Genomic DNA, 13,510 nt, shown 5'->3' with positions numbered 1-13,510 from the left:
TCCTTGCCATGTCCGAGCATGGTGTTTCGTTCCATTTCTTTCAAAATCATGGAATCGCGGTTTCGCTTCCTTTCTCTTTCTCAGTTCATTGTTATGCTCATCGCAATAATTCAGTGTAAAAGCTCCATTAGTTATGCATATATATGGGCACCCAGCTGACTAACATATGTTGTTACCACGCGATATAGATTGTAGTTATTAGCACTAAAATATAGGGAACCCACACCAACTAATTTTTTTCTACTACAATCAGACCAGGAGAGACGCAGATATATCAAAATAATGCATAAAACTATTTCTCAAAACTAATCATGCACTTACATTTATGTAAAGAGAAATCAACATTCAGTACTACTGTCTACTGCCTTGTTTGCAAAAAAGTCTTACATTGTGAGACGGGGGGAGTACAAACTATAGCCTCCTTCAGATGCTCTACAACTTTGCATTTACTACTATATCAAATTCTAAAGTGTTTATACACAATTTTGATTTTAAAACCTTTATATTCATATTCTAATTAGCAGTTGCCTTAACCAGGCAATAATTCTCAATCCAAACATCAACCTACGATCTTAGGACTAAGTACAAGGTTACCCTTGAAGTGAAGACATATCGGATCATTGGCCAAATCTTTATCCTCCGCTTCTTTTCCCCTCTTTTCTTTTTTTATCCTTGGCTAATGCAGCAAAATCTGTTCCTATGCTTTCTGGTCCTCAGTTCTCCTCTCCTTGGCCCTTGCCTCATCTATCATGTCAACGGGGCAATCAAATAGCAGTCAGCTATACACACCTGGCAAAAATGAAGTGAACCACTGAATCTGGACATGAGAAGCATACGATACGCTGATTTACAAAATCTGTGGATACAATGAACAGGAGAAGCAGATTGGGGTACAATTCTTTTTATATAAACTCAATGTGCATCTGGTTTTAGCAAATACAAGATGAACAAGCCGACAACAGATGTTTTGATCGTCAAGCCTGTTACAATGTTCTAGTGTATGCCAATATGTGCTCCATCTTTTAAGATAAAGACAAAGTGAGAAAACAATGGTGATTATTTCAAGAAAATGACACATTCTCAAAATGCCACCTGGTATCATTAGCAAGTACAACTTTAACTGTGTCACAACTGTAAAACCAACATATCACTTCCAATTTCCTAAATTAATAAAACGACACACCCATACAAAAAAATTAAAAGTAAAGCAGTGTCTATTTGTTATCAGAACTATTAGATATGGTATAAAAATGGTCCGTTCAAAACATGTAGTCCCCATTGATGATAAGAAACAACCCCAGCGCGTTTACAGCCCGACTTTGAATGTCTTACCTTCAAAATCTGTATAATGGTAATCAAATAGTAATCAGTGCTATACCCATGTGATATACTCAGGTGATTGTGTTAGTGCTTGGTACTATTGTTTTCGGCAATACCACACTAATCAAACTGGCTTCACCCCTACCTAAACGTGATTGTGTTGGTGCTTAGTACAATTGTTTTCACCTTTTAGGCAAAGAACTACGTTTGTTTTCGTACTTGTGGCAGAGCAGCTAGCAGCGGTTGCCTTGACCTGAATTCAGACGTGAGGCACAAAACATTAGACTTAGGAGTAAAGAACCTTATTTTGTAAATATAACACGGCTACTATCTCACATAAAAATCTTGCTTGTACTGGAATCTTACAACAGATGTTTAAATTTACTTTCTGAAGAACAAGAAGCAACTACTATTTTGACATTATACTGGGCGCGGACACTGGGAGAGTGCCACGTATCATTGTTTTTGCTACTGCAGTGTTGCTTCTTTGACTGCTCCGTTGATGGCCCTATTCAGTGCGAGAAGAGGCACATTTGAAACGCCTACACAAAAATAGAACTAAGTCATGAATATAAGGAGACGGGAAAAGAGTTCAAAGAACGAACAGTCAAAGAGAACCTTACCTCGGAAGGATCTTCATCAGGTTTTTATTCCAGATATAGACAGCAAGAACATCTTCACCCCCACTTAATCCAAGCAATCTCTACTATTAAATCTTGGTCCAACGTGAACACTAAACTATAATATTTTGCATCAAGTGTGAAACTTTCTAAAATTATTTAATCTGAACCTTGTCCCATTAAGTTATGTTTAGGTGGACCTAGGTCCACGAGGACGCATGACCTTTGGCATTGGTTTTCCTTGAATTATTTTTGGAAAAAAGCCTTAGCCTGGCATTAAACTAATGATACCCTGAAACATGGAAGATAGAGTGTTGAGCCAGCTTACGGTTCAGAGCTATGCTCGGTTTCTACGCCACATAAGAAAAACTACAGATGGTATATACAGCCATGACCTCATTCTCTACTTCTCATCTATGTTCCCTTATGGTATAAAAATAAATCAATGAGAAAATTGACAAACAAAGAAGGCAATGATTATGAAGAGGGGGAGACTTGACAAAGCATAATCCTTCCTTTCCAGCATGGCGTATGGTGTGCAAACCTAAGGATTCTTGACGCCTAGGAGTTATTCACCTTCATATCCAAAATGAGTGCCAAATTGAACAACCTTAAATGAAACTCACATGGGAACTATATTATCAAAATCACCTGCCTGTGCAAAGCAGAATGGTGTGGGACTGTCTTAAATTGCTTCCTAAGTATAAGGCCTCGGCATCTTGCAATGTCCATAGAGCAAAAACAATTAAGCTCTGGAACTGTAAAGGCTCATGGTCTCATGCAGACCTCGAGACAAACATTTGCTAAATCTGCAGATATTTCAGTTTAGGGATGCAGAGCAGAGAGATGGCATACCTCTGTCAGTCAGTGGAGGCCTCTATGAAGAATTTCGGCAGTCTACTCATGGTAAGGGTTTGAGATGGATCTCCTCCTCTGCATGCTCCACGAGGCTCTGTGACGCCGCCTGCCGGATGACCGCCTGCTCGATGCTTTCCTTGCCCTCACGCTCAAGCAGCACGCCGATGTGCGTCATCCATGAGATGTCAAGGCCGCCGCATCTGTGGCCCGCGGCCATTGGCGTGCTGACGGGTTTTCTCGGCGGTTGCAGCTTCCCTGCGCAGCTATGCCCCCGTGCATCTGCCTCACTGAGTGCCCGACCCAGCCGCTATTTGTCGCTAACATCAGCCCACCCGTCGCCTCCTCTGCCGCACCTCGCCCTTCTCTGTCGGACCTCGCTGCCTCCGACCTCTAGTCCGGCGTCGCCATCTGGATCTCTCCCCACACCCTGCCAGTACGCCGGATGACGGTAGGTTCAATTTGGAAATCGCGGCGAGGACTGGGTGGATGGATTTTTGGATCCAAGGGGATCCCGATGGGAGGAGGGTAGGCGGTGGCGGCGCTCAACGGTGGGGGGTTGGCCGGCGGCGCGCGGTAGGCGGGGCAGATGGTGGCGGCGCGCTTGGAGGGGGCCCTTTGGATGAGAGCGCCAGTGGTGATGTGGGCCATGCCGTGGAGCCGCAAAAGGCAGCTGGCATAGGTGGCCTTGCCCACCCCGGGGCAGCTGATGAACACCGACTGCACGCGCGCCCCGTCCTCCACGGCCCCCCTTGCCGCCGCGCCCGGCACCGCGCTCCGCCGCGGGTGGCCCCTTGGCCCACGCCCCTCCCGCCCTCATCGCATCCATGGACACCAGGCTCGTCGTCGACGCCCCAGACTCGACCGCGCAGGCCCGGATCGCCTGGGATATCGCCGACATCTCCAAGGAACCGGAGATATTTTCCGCCGTCGCCCTTTTTTCTCGCCATGCAGACGAAGACGAGGTCCTGGAGTGATGGCTGGCTTCGTGGCGCCTAACAGTCGAAAAATAGGGTGGAGGATAAGGGGGCAAGAGAAGAGGGGGGAAGAGGAGCAGAGGCGTGACCGGAGCACCGGCGGGTAGGCCGGAGAGATGGTGATTCAAACCCTAGCTCCTGTTCTCGGCCTTTTTCTTTTCTGTTCGAGAGAAGTGCTTGTGTCATTGCTCCTTGCTCGGGTGTTTTCGTTTTTATTTTTGAGAGCTTGCTCTTTGCTCGGGTGTAATAGAAAAAAGGCAGAAGGGGGGAGAGGATGTTTCTAAAGGAGGTAAATACACCAGAGGTCTTAGAACTTGCGTGCGGCGGTTACTTTGGTGCATAAAGTTGTAAAATACGTCTTTGTGGTCACTAAACTTACGAGGCCGTTCAAATACAGTCACTCTCACCGTATGCATGCGTATCCGTAGACGCCAGTATGGCACGGGCCCCCTGTCAGCCACCGTAATTGCTCTTGTATGATAGATTTGTAGAAAAGCCCGCAGTTCTTTTTTTATTTACATAGGAACCCCTAAAATAAGAAAAATAGTGGGGCGGCGGGGTTCCATACTTGGACGTACTGCTAAGTGGCACGATTGAACAACCACCACTCCAACAGTATCATGTGTTTACTTTGCACTACTATATTATACTGTATATCCTATCCGGGTGGACCCAAAAAGTGATAATGAAGAAATTTATGTCTTCTAATAATAAGAATGCAAAGTGCAACCGATGGGTTCGAACCTGTGACATGGAGATTCACTCGCGCATAAGCCAACCACCAAGCAACTGCGACATGTGATGTAATTTAGAGATAGACAATGTATATGTTTTTATCACTCTTGTTCTCTATAAATATGTGCCATTTTAAAAAAAATTTAAACATTGTAAAAAATGTTCGTGTAGTTCAAAATATGTTCATGCAATAGAAAAATTACGCGAACAGTTTTTTGAACCATGCGAGCATAATTGTACATTGTGTAAAACTCACAATTTTTTTTGAAATGTGTCAACATTTTTTAAATGCAATGTACATTTCTTAATTTACATGAATATTTTTCACAGTGTTTAAACATTTTTATAAATGCCATGTAGTTTTTTTAACGCATTTACATATTTTGAATTGCACAAACAATATTATTTGAAAATAATACATGAACAATTTTTTCTGATCCACGAATTTCTCAAATAAAACGAATAGGTGTTATTATGAATATTTAAAAACTATTTGTGTTATTATTATGCAAACATTTTTATAATTCATAAGTATTATTTTAGAATAATACATGAAAATTATTTGAAATTATCTTATTAGTGGCATTATAATTTGCATACTATCTACAAATTTCTGAAAAATAAACAAGTGCAAAATGGGTCGCCGGACCACAGCCCATTTCTGTTCCATGAGCGCTTCCGTTTTTGTACATTAATCTTAGTTACTCTTAATAGCTGTCTACAGATGTGTGGCGTAGTTTGTGTGACCTGTATTGTACTAGCATTAGGTCGGGGTTCGAGATCTGGCAGTTAAACTTTTCGTCCCATCGATTGTTGATTTTTTATTTTGCATAGAAGAAGAAGAAGAAGGGGTTTTGTGCAAAAATGCATCCATGTGTCATTGACAGCAGGCCCATGCCATGCTGGCATCGACGGATACGCTCGCGTACAGAGAGTGTGACTGTATTTGAACAGTCTCACAAGTTTAATGACCCCAAACACGTATTTTGCAACTTTGTGCACCAAAGTGACCGCCGCGTGCAAGTTCTAAGACCTCTGGTGTATTTACCTCTTTCTAAAGGCCCATTAGCAGACGCTGCCCAAGCCCAGACAATGATGCGTTGTAATAGCCGAATTATTTTGTGTTGGACAATTTTAGTACCACCTCGAAAATAATAATATACGTTAAATTGACGATGATGAGCAGGCAGGCAGAAGCAATAGCCGCTTTATTATTAGGGAAAGATAAAGTCGGCATCCCTGATAATTCAGGGCCTCTGCCGTTTCATTTCTGAGTATCTGAGTCTTTATTGTTAATTCATAAGATCACCTGAGGGCTTCCTGCTCCTTGAGCATAGTTGTGACTACCCTCTTGATCTGGCTTGCACGCCTTGTTACAAATAACATGGGGGCTTCCTGATCATTAAGCATAGTTATGACTACCCTTTGATCCGGCTTATACACCTTGTTGCAAACGACTTGGGGGCTTTCTACCCAAGTTGAAAGGTTACCAAAGAGAACTTGCTACAATGTACAGTTCAAACATAGGTAACCTGCCTTGATGGCTTACTATAGGTCACTTGGGGGCTTCCTGGTCAATGAACATAGCTATATTTACCATTTTGATCGGCTTGGACGCTAGGTGTATTCACCAAAACTCCAGGTTATCCTGCCTTTGTATGTCTACCACTCCGCCCATGTAATCCTGGAATGACCCGCCGTACTCTTGATAGTCAATCTTATAAAGACTCTGAACTTGTCAAAATTAAAATGGCGGTTGGTCATGTGAGGCCCGACTTACAGGTTTGAATAAAGAATTAACTCGGTGGCTGTGCGGCACTTGAACAACACTTGATATTAAGGTTTGGCAGCCTATGAAAGCCTTGTTTTTTTGATTTGTTATTTCATTTGAACATTGTTTGGATTCAAATTTTTGTACCATGTTGACATATGGTTTAAAACGATTCAGGTCATGTAGCCTTAATCCTTATGGCTCATATTTGAGTGTATCCGGAGGTTTGATAACCCGGTCTAGCTTTGGACGATAAGTCGCCAGTATGATGTGACTGTGCACTTTGAGTTCTGCCTTTTAAGTTTTTTGTGCTCTTACCCTTTCTACATATGGCGTTGTAAGCCGGTAGTATGAACAAATCTCGTTTGGAGCTATGTTATTTACTTGTTATGTGAATGTACGCGGTTTTGATAACCCGCCCTGGTTATGGACTTTATAGTCACCAGCAAATTTTATATGGGACATCATGGCGCGCCCTGGCATGACCCGCCAGGGCACATACTATTTTCTTGTGTACAGAGATTATGACAATATGATCTGCGTGATTGATAAACATTTATGAGCATAAGCAGCAGATCTTCAACATCAGTTCGGCGATTCAAAGTATTGTGCAAATAAACATGCACGATGGCATGCAGATCATTGTTTTTACTACCCTATTACATGGCTTCCCAAGCCCAAATGATTAACTGTTTTCTCAAGAAGAGCCGGGAGGCAGTCTCGGAGCCACCTTATGGCTCAGTTGCCTTGTTCTTGCTGGGTTGAAGCTTCTGGTTTATCCAGCACCGGTTCTTCCACTTCCTCCACTGGCTGGAAATCAGGTGATGTCCAATTCACGCAAGTTACGGCTTTGAATACAGGCTCGTCATCTATGAGCATGGATGGATCAATATCAAGAGCGAAAGTGTGCTTACGTGTTGGAGGAATAAGATCCATCACGGGATAAACCGGCGCTTTCAGTTTTTCATTTTAAATCGTATAAGCCGCCTGATACATGGAAAGTTCAGATTCCTCAGCCAGCTTTCTTGCCAAAAGGTCGCATCTCCCTTACAATTTTGGTGAAGTCCTCGGTAGTGAAGGGAGACCCATCTTCTTTTAAGCTTGGGCAGCCAGTAGCCAAATCCTCTAGGTCAAGCTCTGCTTGCCATGCCTTGGCCCGGCTCAGGGCAGTGATGACGCCAGCTCTGGCGGCTAGCCGTTTTATCTCTTCTACCCTTTGGGGTACAACTGACAGCTTGTCCAGTGTTTCTCTGATAAGAGAAGGTGGCTGTTTGGTATAAGAGATGGTAGCTATAGCTCGTTGCGCGCTGGTGTATAATTGTTCCATAAGAGTGTAGGCGGCTTTCAGCTTCATGTGCATGTCTGAGCCAAGGTGGGAAATCCTAGGGCCTGCATTAGCAAAGATATTGATAAACCGGCAACTGATTTGTTACACATTGGTGGTGAAAGGTTGAAGTACAATGTTACTTGAAGCCAGATAACTCATCAGTCACCGGCTTAAGAGCAGCTTCAGCATCTTCCGCTCATTTTAACAGAGCCGCCTTTTCAATGCTCCAACCATTTCTCTACGTGCTAAAAGCCTTCTTCAGCTTCTCAATGTCCTCCAATGTGGTCCTCAGCTCTGATTTTGCCTTGGAAGTTTCAGATTGCTGGGTTTGGATGTTCTGCAGCAGATCCACCACTTGAGATTCTTTCATGTTTAATTAAGCCTGCCAGATAAGGAGGTTGAGCAGCAGAATGTGGTTATGATAATAAATTATTTAAAGTCCCAAGCATAATACAAGTATTTTACTAGGAACTTGGGGGCTAATGTACATTGCTCTTTCTGAAGACAACTCTATGATGACCCGGCTAAATTTCTACAACTATAGCCGGTTCATGGGGGCTACATATTTGGATTTGTTCATAAATATGGTGATAAATCCTAGCTTAACTTCCCAGTTTATGCCGACCCTTCGGGGCTACATGTGCAAAGTTGAGCACTACAAGTTCAAGTCCCGCTTTAACTTCCCAGTTTAAGCCAACCCTTGGGGGCTACATGTGTGAAATTGAGGATTACAATTTGAAGTCCCAGCTTAATCTTTTAGTTTAAGCCGGCCCTTGGGGACTACTCATTTTTCTTTTTAGAAAATGGTGTGGAGTATCTACAAGATCAGAGAGGCTATCTAAGTCTACATCATATTGAATTCTTTCATATTCAGTAGACTTGGCGGCTGACAAATATATATTTATATGAAAAGGGTTGTTAATGCATACCTTAAAGCTCTCTTTCATTAGGATAACTAGCCCGGGTTCAAAATCACGGCTGGTGTGAAGGCGGTTTAGATAGCCCGCATGAATCTCATGTGCATTGAACTGGGCATAACTCTCCAAATCCAGTTTCCATTTGCCCTTTGTCAGCAACGGAGAATTCTTCCTTGGCGCTATGTTTGGAAAGGATAGTGGGGTTGCTTGGAGCTGTGTAAGCCATCCCAGTAACTATTACATCTTCAGTTTCTTAAGACGGCTGAGCAGACTAGGCGGCTTAGCATGAGCCGGGTCAGCATCCATGGAGTCCATGGTGACAGGGTGCTCCTCTAGCGGCGGATCATCAATGGCTGCTTTAGATGTTTGATGCAAAGATTTAGATATTGTCTGCTTCTCCGGGTCAGCAGTTTTGGGATCTTCAGCCGGTTTATTCACCAGCTTCTTGCTGGGTTTGGCCATAACACTTAAAATAAAAAGACATGACAAGATTTGTATTTCAATTGAGTAAGTGTTGAAGCAAACAAGCTTAAAGTTTTTACCCGGGTACGTTTTTGAAAAGAGGGACCCGAGTCCAAGTGGAGTCACCGGATGAAGAATGAGGAGTTCCCTGATAAGTTGAATTAGACGAATTAAGTAGTTGGCGTATAAGACCCGCTTTTGGATAAAAAGAGATTGGGTTTTGTGGCACCTCTTTCCGGCGTTTGCGGGGAGCCGGTGTGTTAGATAAACCGGAGGAAAGTTCTCCACCTCCACTGTTCCGGGTTGTGCGGCGGGCTTCATGCTGCTATTTCTTCAAAATAAAGTTGGGATCTAAGTAAGCTAAAGGGTGAGAAAATCTTACTTTCCGGCTCGCTTGACGAACTTTTTTTCTTGTGAGAGGTTCTGAGTCGGAGGATAGGATAGTTACCTCTTAAACATTCACCTAACTTCCTTTCGCGTCATCCTAATAGTTTTCAGCATCAATAAGGTGTATAAAGAAAGAGCCAAGGGAGTCAAGTTCTACCTCTGACTCATCGTCATTCAAAGCAAATAGCTCTGTGGTGTTCGTTTTCTTCTTGGCAGGCTTCTTGGGAGCCTTATTATTTGTCCTGGTCTTCTTGGCCAGCTTATCCTGAAGCTTCTTGCTCTAGAAGGGGGAGTCGGCTTGCAAAAGGTTTAAGTAATAATGAGAAGACATATTGACAAATAATGAGTTTGTGAAAATAGCTTGAAAATACTTACAGCTGGCGGCTTGTTGAGGGTGCAAAAGGGGTTTATCCCCACCTTGCTGCAAGTTTCTAGGCTCTCGTTGAGTAGGGTCTTAATCATGTCGTTGATCTATTATCATCTAGACGGATTGAAGAGTAATGCAACGGATCTTTGACGTTGTCGGTATACTCGCATATTAAGATGGACCGACGGCTTAAGGGCAAGATCCTCGATGCGACCCTACAACGAACCAGATCGACTCCAGTTGGACCATTGTCCATCAAGGCTCTGACCTTTGAAAAAATGGGCATATACTTGTCCCGTTCTTCTGTACTGATCAGCTCTGGGAGTGGATGCCCGTTGCTAAGCCGGCTTTCGAGGTAACTCGGCAGATGATTTTTGCCTTCAGGGGAGGTATCTTTGCAATAGAACTAAGTCAGGTTCCAGTCCTTAGGATGGCTGGGAGGTGCACTAGTAGGAAACGTGAAAGTGCGTTATATCGACTAGAGGGGGGTGAATAGGCGATTTTTATGAAATTCTTCACTGAGGAATCTGCCGTTGAGGAAATTCCTTAGCGAAGAACTACTAGCAGCGGAATAAGTACTCAAAGGTAAACATAACATAATACAAGCATAGTCATCATGATGAAATGAAGACAGGCACAGAGTACAGGAAGCGTAATCACAGGATAACACAGGATGAAGACAAACAGACTGAAGAAATTAAACTGAGGAAATTGAGAAAGTCTTCAGTCAAGGTCTTCTAACACAGATATGAACAAACATACAACACAGTTATGAGGAAATGAAAGAGTTGAGGAAATAGAACCAGTAAGCTCGGTGAAGACAATGATTTGGTAGACCAGTTCCAACTGCTGTCTCAGTTGTACGTCTGGTTGGAGCGGCTGAGTATTTAAACTCGAGGACACACAGTCCCGGACACCCAGTCAAGGACACTTAGTCCAAGACACCCAGTCCTCACCGTATTCTCCTTGAACTAAGGTCACACAGACCTCATCCAATCACTCGTGGTAAGTCTTCAGGCGACTTCCAAACCTTCACAAACTTGGTCACCCGGCGATCCACAATTCCTCTTGGATGCTCTAGACCATGACGCCTAACCGTCTGGAAGAAGCACAGTCTTCAAAGGTAACAAGCGTCGGATCCACGCAGGATCAATCTCTTCAGTGATGCTCAATCACTTGGGGTTTGTAGGTGTTTGGGTTTTGGGTTTTTGGGTTTTTGCTCACTTGATGATTTTCGCTCAAAGTCCTCGGAGGATGGGTTGCTCTCAAATGATAAGTGTCGGTTTCTCTCGGAGCAGACTCAACCAGCCAGTGGTTGTAGGGGGCGGCTATTTATAGCCTAGGGAGCAGCCCGACGTGACAAGACATAAATGCCCTTCAATGATATGACCATTAGGTGGATAGATATTTTGGAACAGCTGGCGCATAGCACAACAATGGTCGAAATTTTGAGTACCAAAATCCTCAGGGCTATCATGTTCCTCACTGTGTAGGCAATCTGCACTGGCGAATTCCTAACTCCTCAGTCAGGACAAATTCCTCATAGACCAGAAGAACTTCGTCTCTGCCACTTAAGAAATTGACTGAACTGTATGAGATTTCCAATGGCTTCACTCGAAGGGATTGGTAGGTGTAGGATTTTGAGTTGAGCATCACATGGAAATTTTTCCTTAGTATTTCCTCGACCCCCTTTAACAGTACGGTGTTTCCTATGACTCAAGAAAGAGAAAAACAAAACTATGAAAACGAAAGTCTTCAAGCTTCATATTTCTCGCATGAATATCAAGTCTTCACGGACACACCAATTTCTTCACTTTCAAAGTCTTCATGAAAGTCTTCAGAAATACCAAAATCTTCAGTCGAAGATATTCATTTTTAGGGGTCGATTTGTCCTGTAAATATCAAACTCCTCATAGACTTATAGACCTGTGTACACTCACACACGCATTAGTCCCTTAACCTATAACTTTTCAATGCACCAAAATCACTAAGGGGCACTAGATGCACTTACAATCTCCCCTTTTTGGTGATTGATGACAATATAGGTTAAGTTTTCAACGGGGATAAACATATGAAGTGTAAATACTAATATTGAGGAATTTGATTGCAAGATATAGAAGAACTCCCCCTGAAGATGTGCATAGTGAGGAATTTGCTTTTGAAGCAATGCACACTTGAAGAGTTGAATCATGGAGATCTCCCCCTATATCTTGTAATTCATACACGCATTTAACATATAATATGAAGAATTTGAAATGCATGATGAAATATGGTGCCTGATGAAATTCAGCATGCGTGCAATAATATCAACGAGGAATAAGCATGCAGAATAGTGCATCAAGAGTGTCAGAGCACAGTGCATCAAAAGTATCAGAGCACCATCGGGTTTAAGATTACAACTCGATCCAATAAAGTGTCAGAAGAACGAGAGTTGTAACTTAGCAAAAAAACATTGTATATGGGCGATAAAATAGACCCGCTTGAAGACTAACTCAAATTTCTCCCCCTTTGTCATCAAATGACCAAAAGGATCGAAACTGAGGACTAACGCCCCTGAAGATAATCAAGTTGATGAAGGAGCGCCAGCATTGTTGGGGTCGTTGGTTGATGTAGGGCCTGCCGCAGTGTCGTCTAAATCTTCATGTTCATCAGTGTCGCGCGATGAAGAATATGAGCTGGCCACCAGAGAAGGAACCTTGTCCTTCTTGAATTTCTTCGGTGGAGGTGCAGACCAGTCAAAATCTTCATTAAGACCCATGTTCTTCAGATCTTCTTCACCATACAGATGTGGCAGGATTGCCCAGGTGCGACCGAAGACTTGATGGAGGTAGTAGTGGTTTTTCTTCACTGCATTGTGTGTGGCAGTCATGTTGTGAAGAAGTGAACCAAACTGACGCTTAACCCATTTGTGATTTCGATCCACCTTCTGGTGAAGACTAAGCAGAAGTTCACGGTCTGTCATCACGCGCGGAGCAGTGGCTTGAGGAGTGGACTTGGGAGCATTGGCAGAGTCATGTGTGGCAGAGTCATCATTGGTGGAATAAGATGCAGCTTTGCGAAACTGACCATCCAATGGACGAATGCCTTCATCAATTACAGCTGGTGCCTTGCCCTTTCCATCAACTGAGGAATATGTCTGCTTGAGGACTTCAATTGGGGGCAAGTAGCTGAGATGATTCTGGAAATTAGCTTTGTAGTTGAGTGAAGACCTTGTCCTGAGGAATCTCATGATCCAAGGTGCATAAGGCTTCAGCTCAAACGGAGATAGTGCAACATTGGCCATAGTCCTCATGAAGAAATCGTGATAGTTGACAGGAATGCCATGAACGATGTTGAATACCAGATTCTTCATCATGCCAACAATTTCCTCATCAGATGAGTCGTGGCCTTTGATAGGACTGATTGTCGTCGTAAGAATACGATAGACAGTTTTGGGCACGTACAACAATTCCTTCATGAGGAATTTTGTTCGTGGTGTCTGACCTGGTTTCAAAGGCTTCATCAGCACTTGCATGTAGTGATGTGTGAGCTCAGGTTCACTGTAGATGTAGCGAGCTTCTTCAAGGGGAGGACTGAGTGGTAGAGCACGAAGCAATTCAGAGGCTGGTGCGGTGTAGTGAGTGTTTTCAGACATCGAGTCCAGCACCCATGAATTCACATCTTCAACATTTCTGGTGATGTGCAGCGTTGCATAGAATTGAAGAATCAGTTCTTCATTCCAATCGCAGATGTCAGAGCAAAAATTGAGTAGTCCAGCGTCGTGAAGAACACT

The 13,510-nt window shown here is 43.4% G+C and overlaps 1 long non-coding RNA gene across 1 annotated transcript; it reads right to left on the bottom strand.

The window, feature by feature from the left end:
* Window positions 1-272: 272 nt before the first annotated feature.
* LOC125543769 lies at window positions 273-4,132 on the bottom strand. The gene is made up of 2 exons (XR_007298744.1): window positions 1,944-4,132; window positions 273-1,862 (listed from the first exon to the last, which is right to left on the bottom strand). It is a non-coding gene; the product is annotated as an uncharacterized LOC125543769 (long non-coding RNA).
* Between the last annotated feature and the right edge of the window lie 9,378 nt (window positions 4,133-13,510).

Source organism: Triticum urartu, chromosome 3, assembly GCF_003073215.2.
Source record: "Triticum urartu cultivar G1812 chromosome 3, Tu2.1, whole genome shotgun sequence".
Taxonomy (NCBI): domain Eukaryota; kingdom Viridiplantae; phylum Streptophyta; class Magnoliopsida; order Poales; family Poaceae; genus Triticum; species Triticum urartu.
This window is presented reverse-complemented; position numbering and strand designations above follow the sequence as displayed.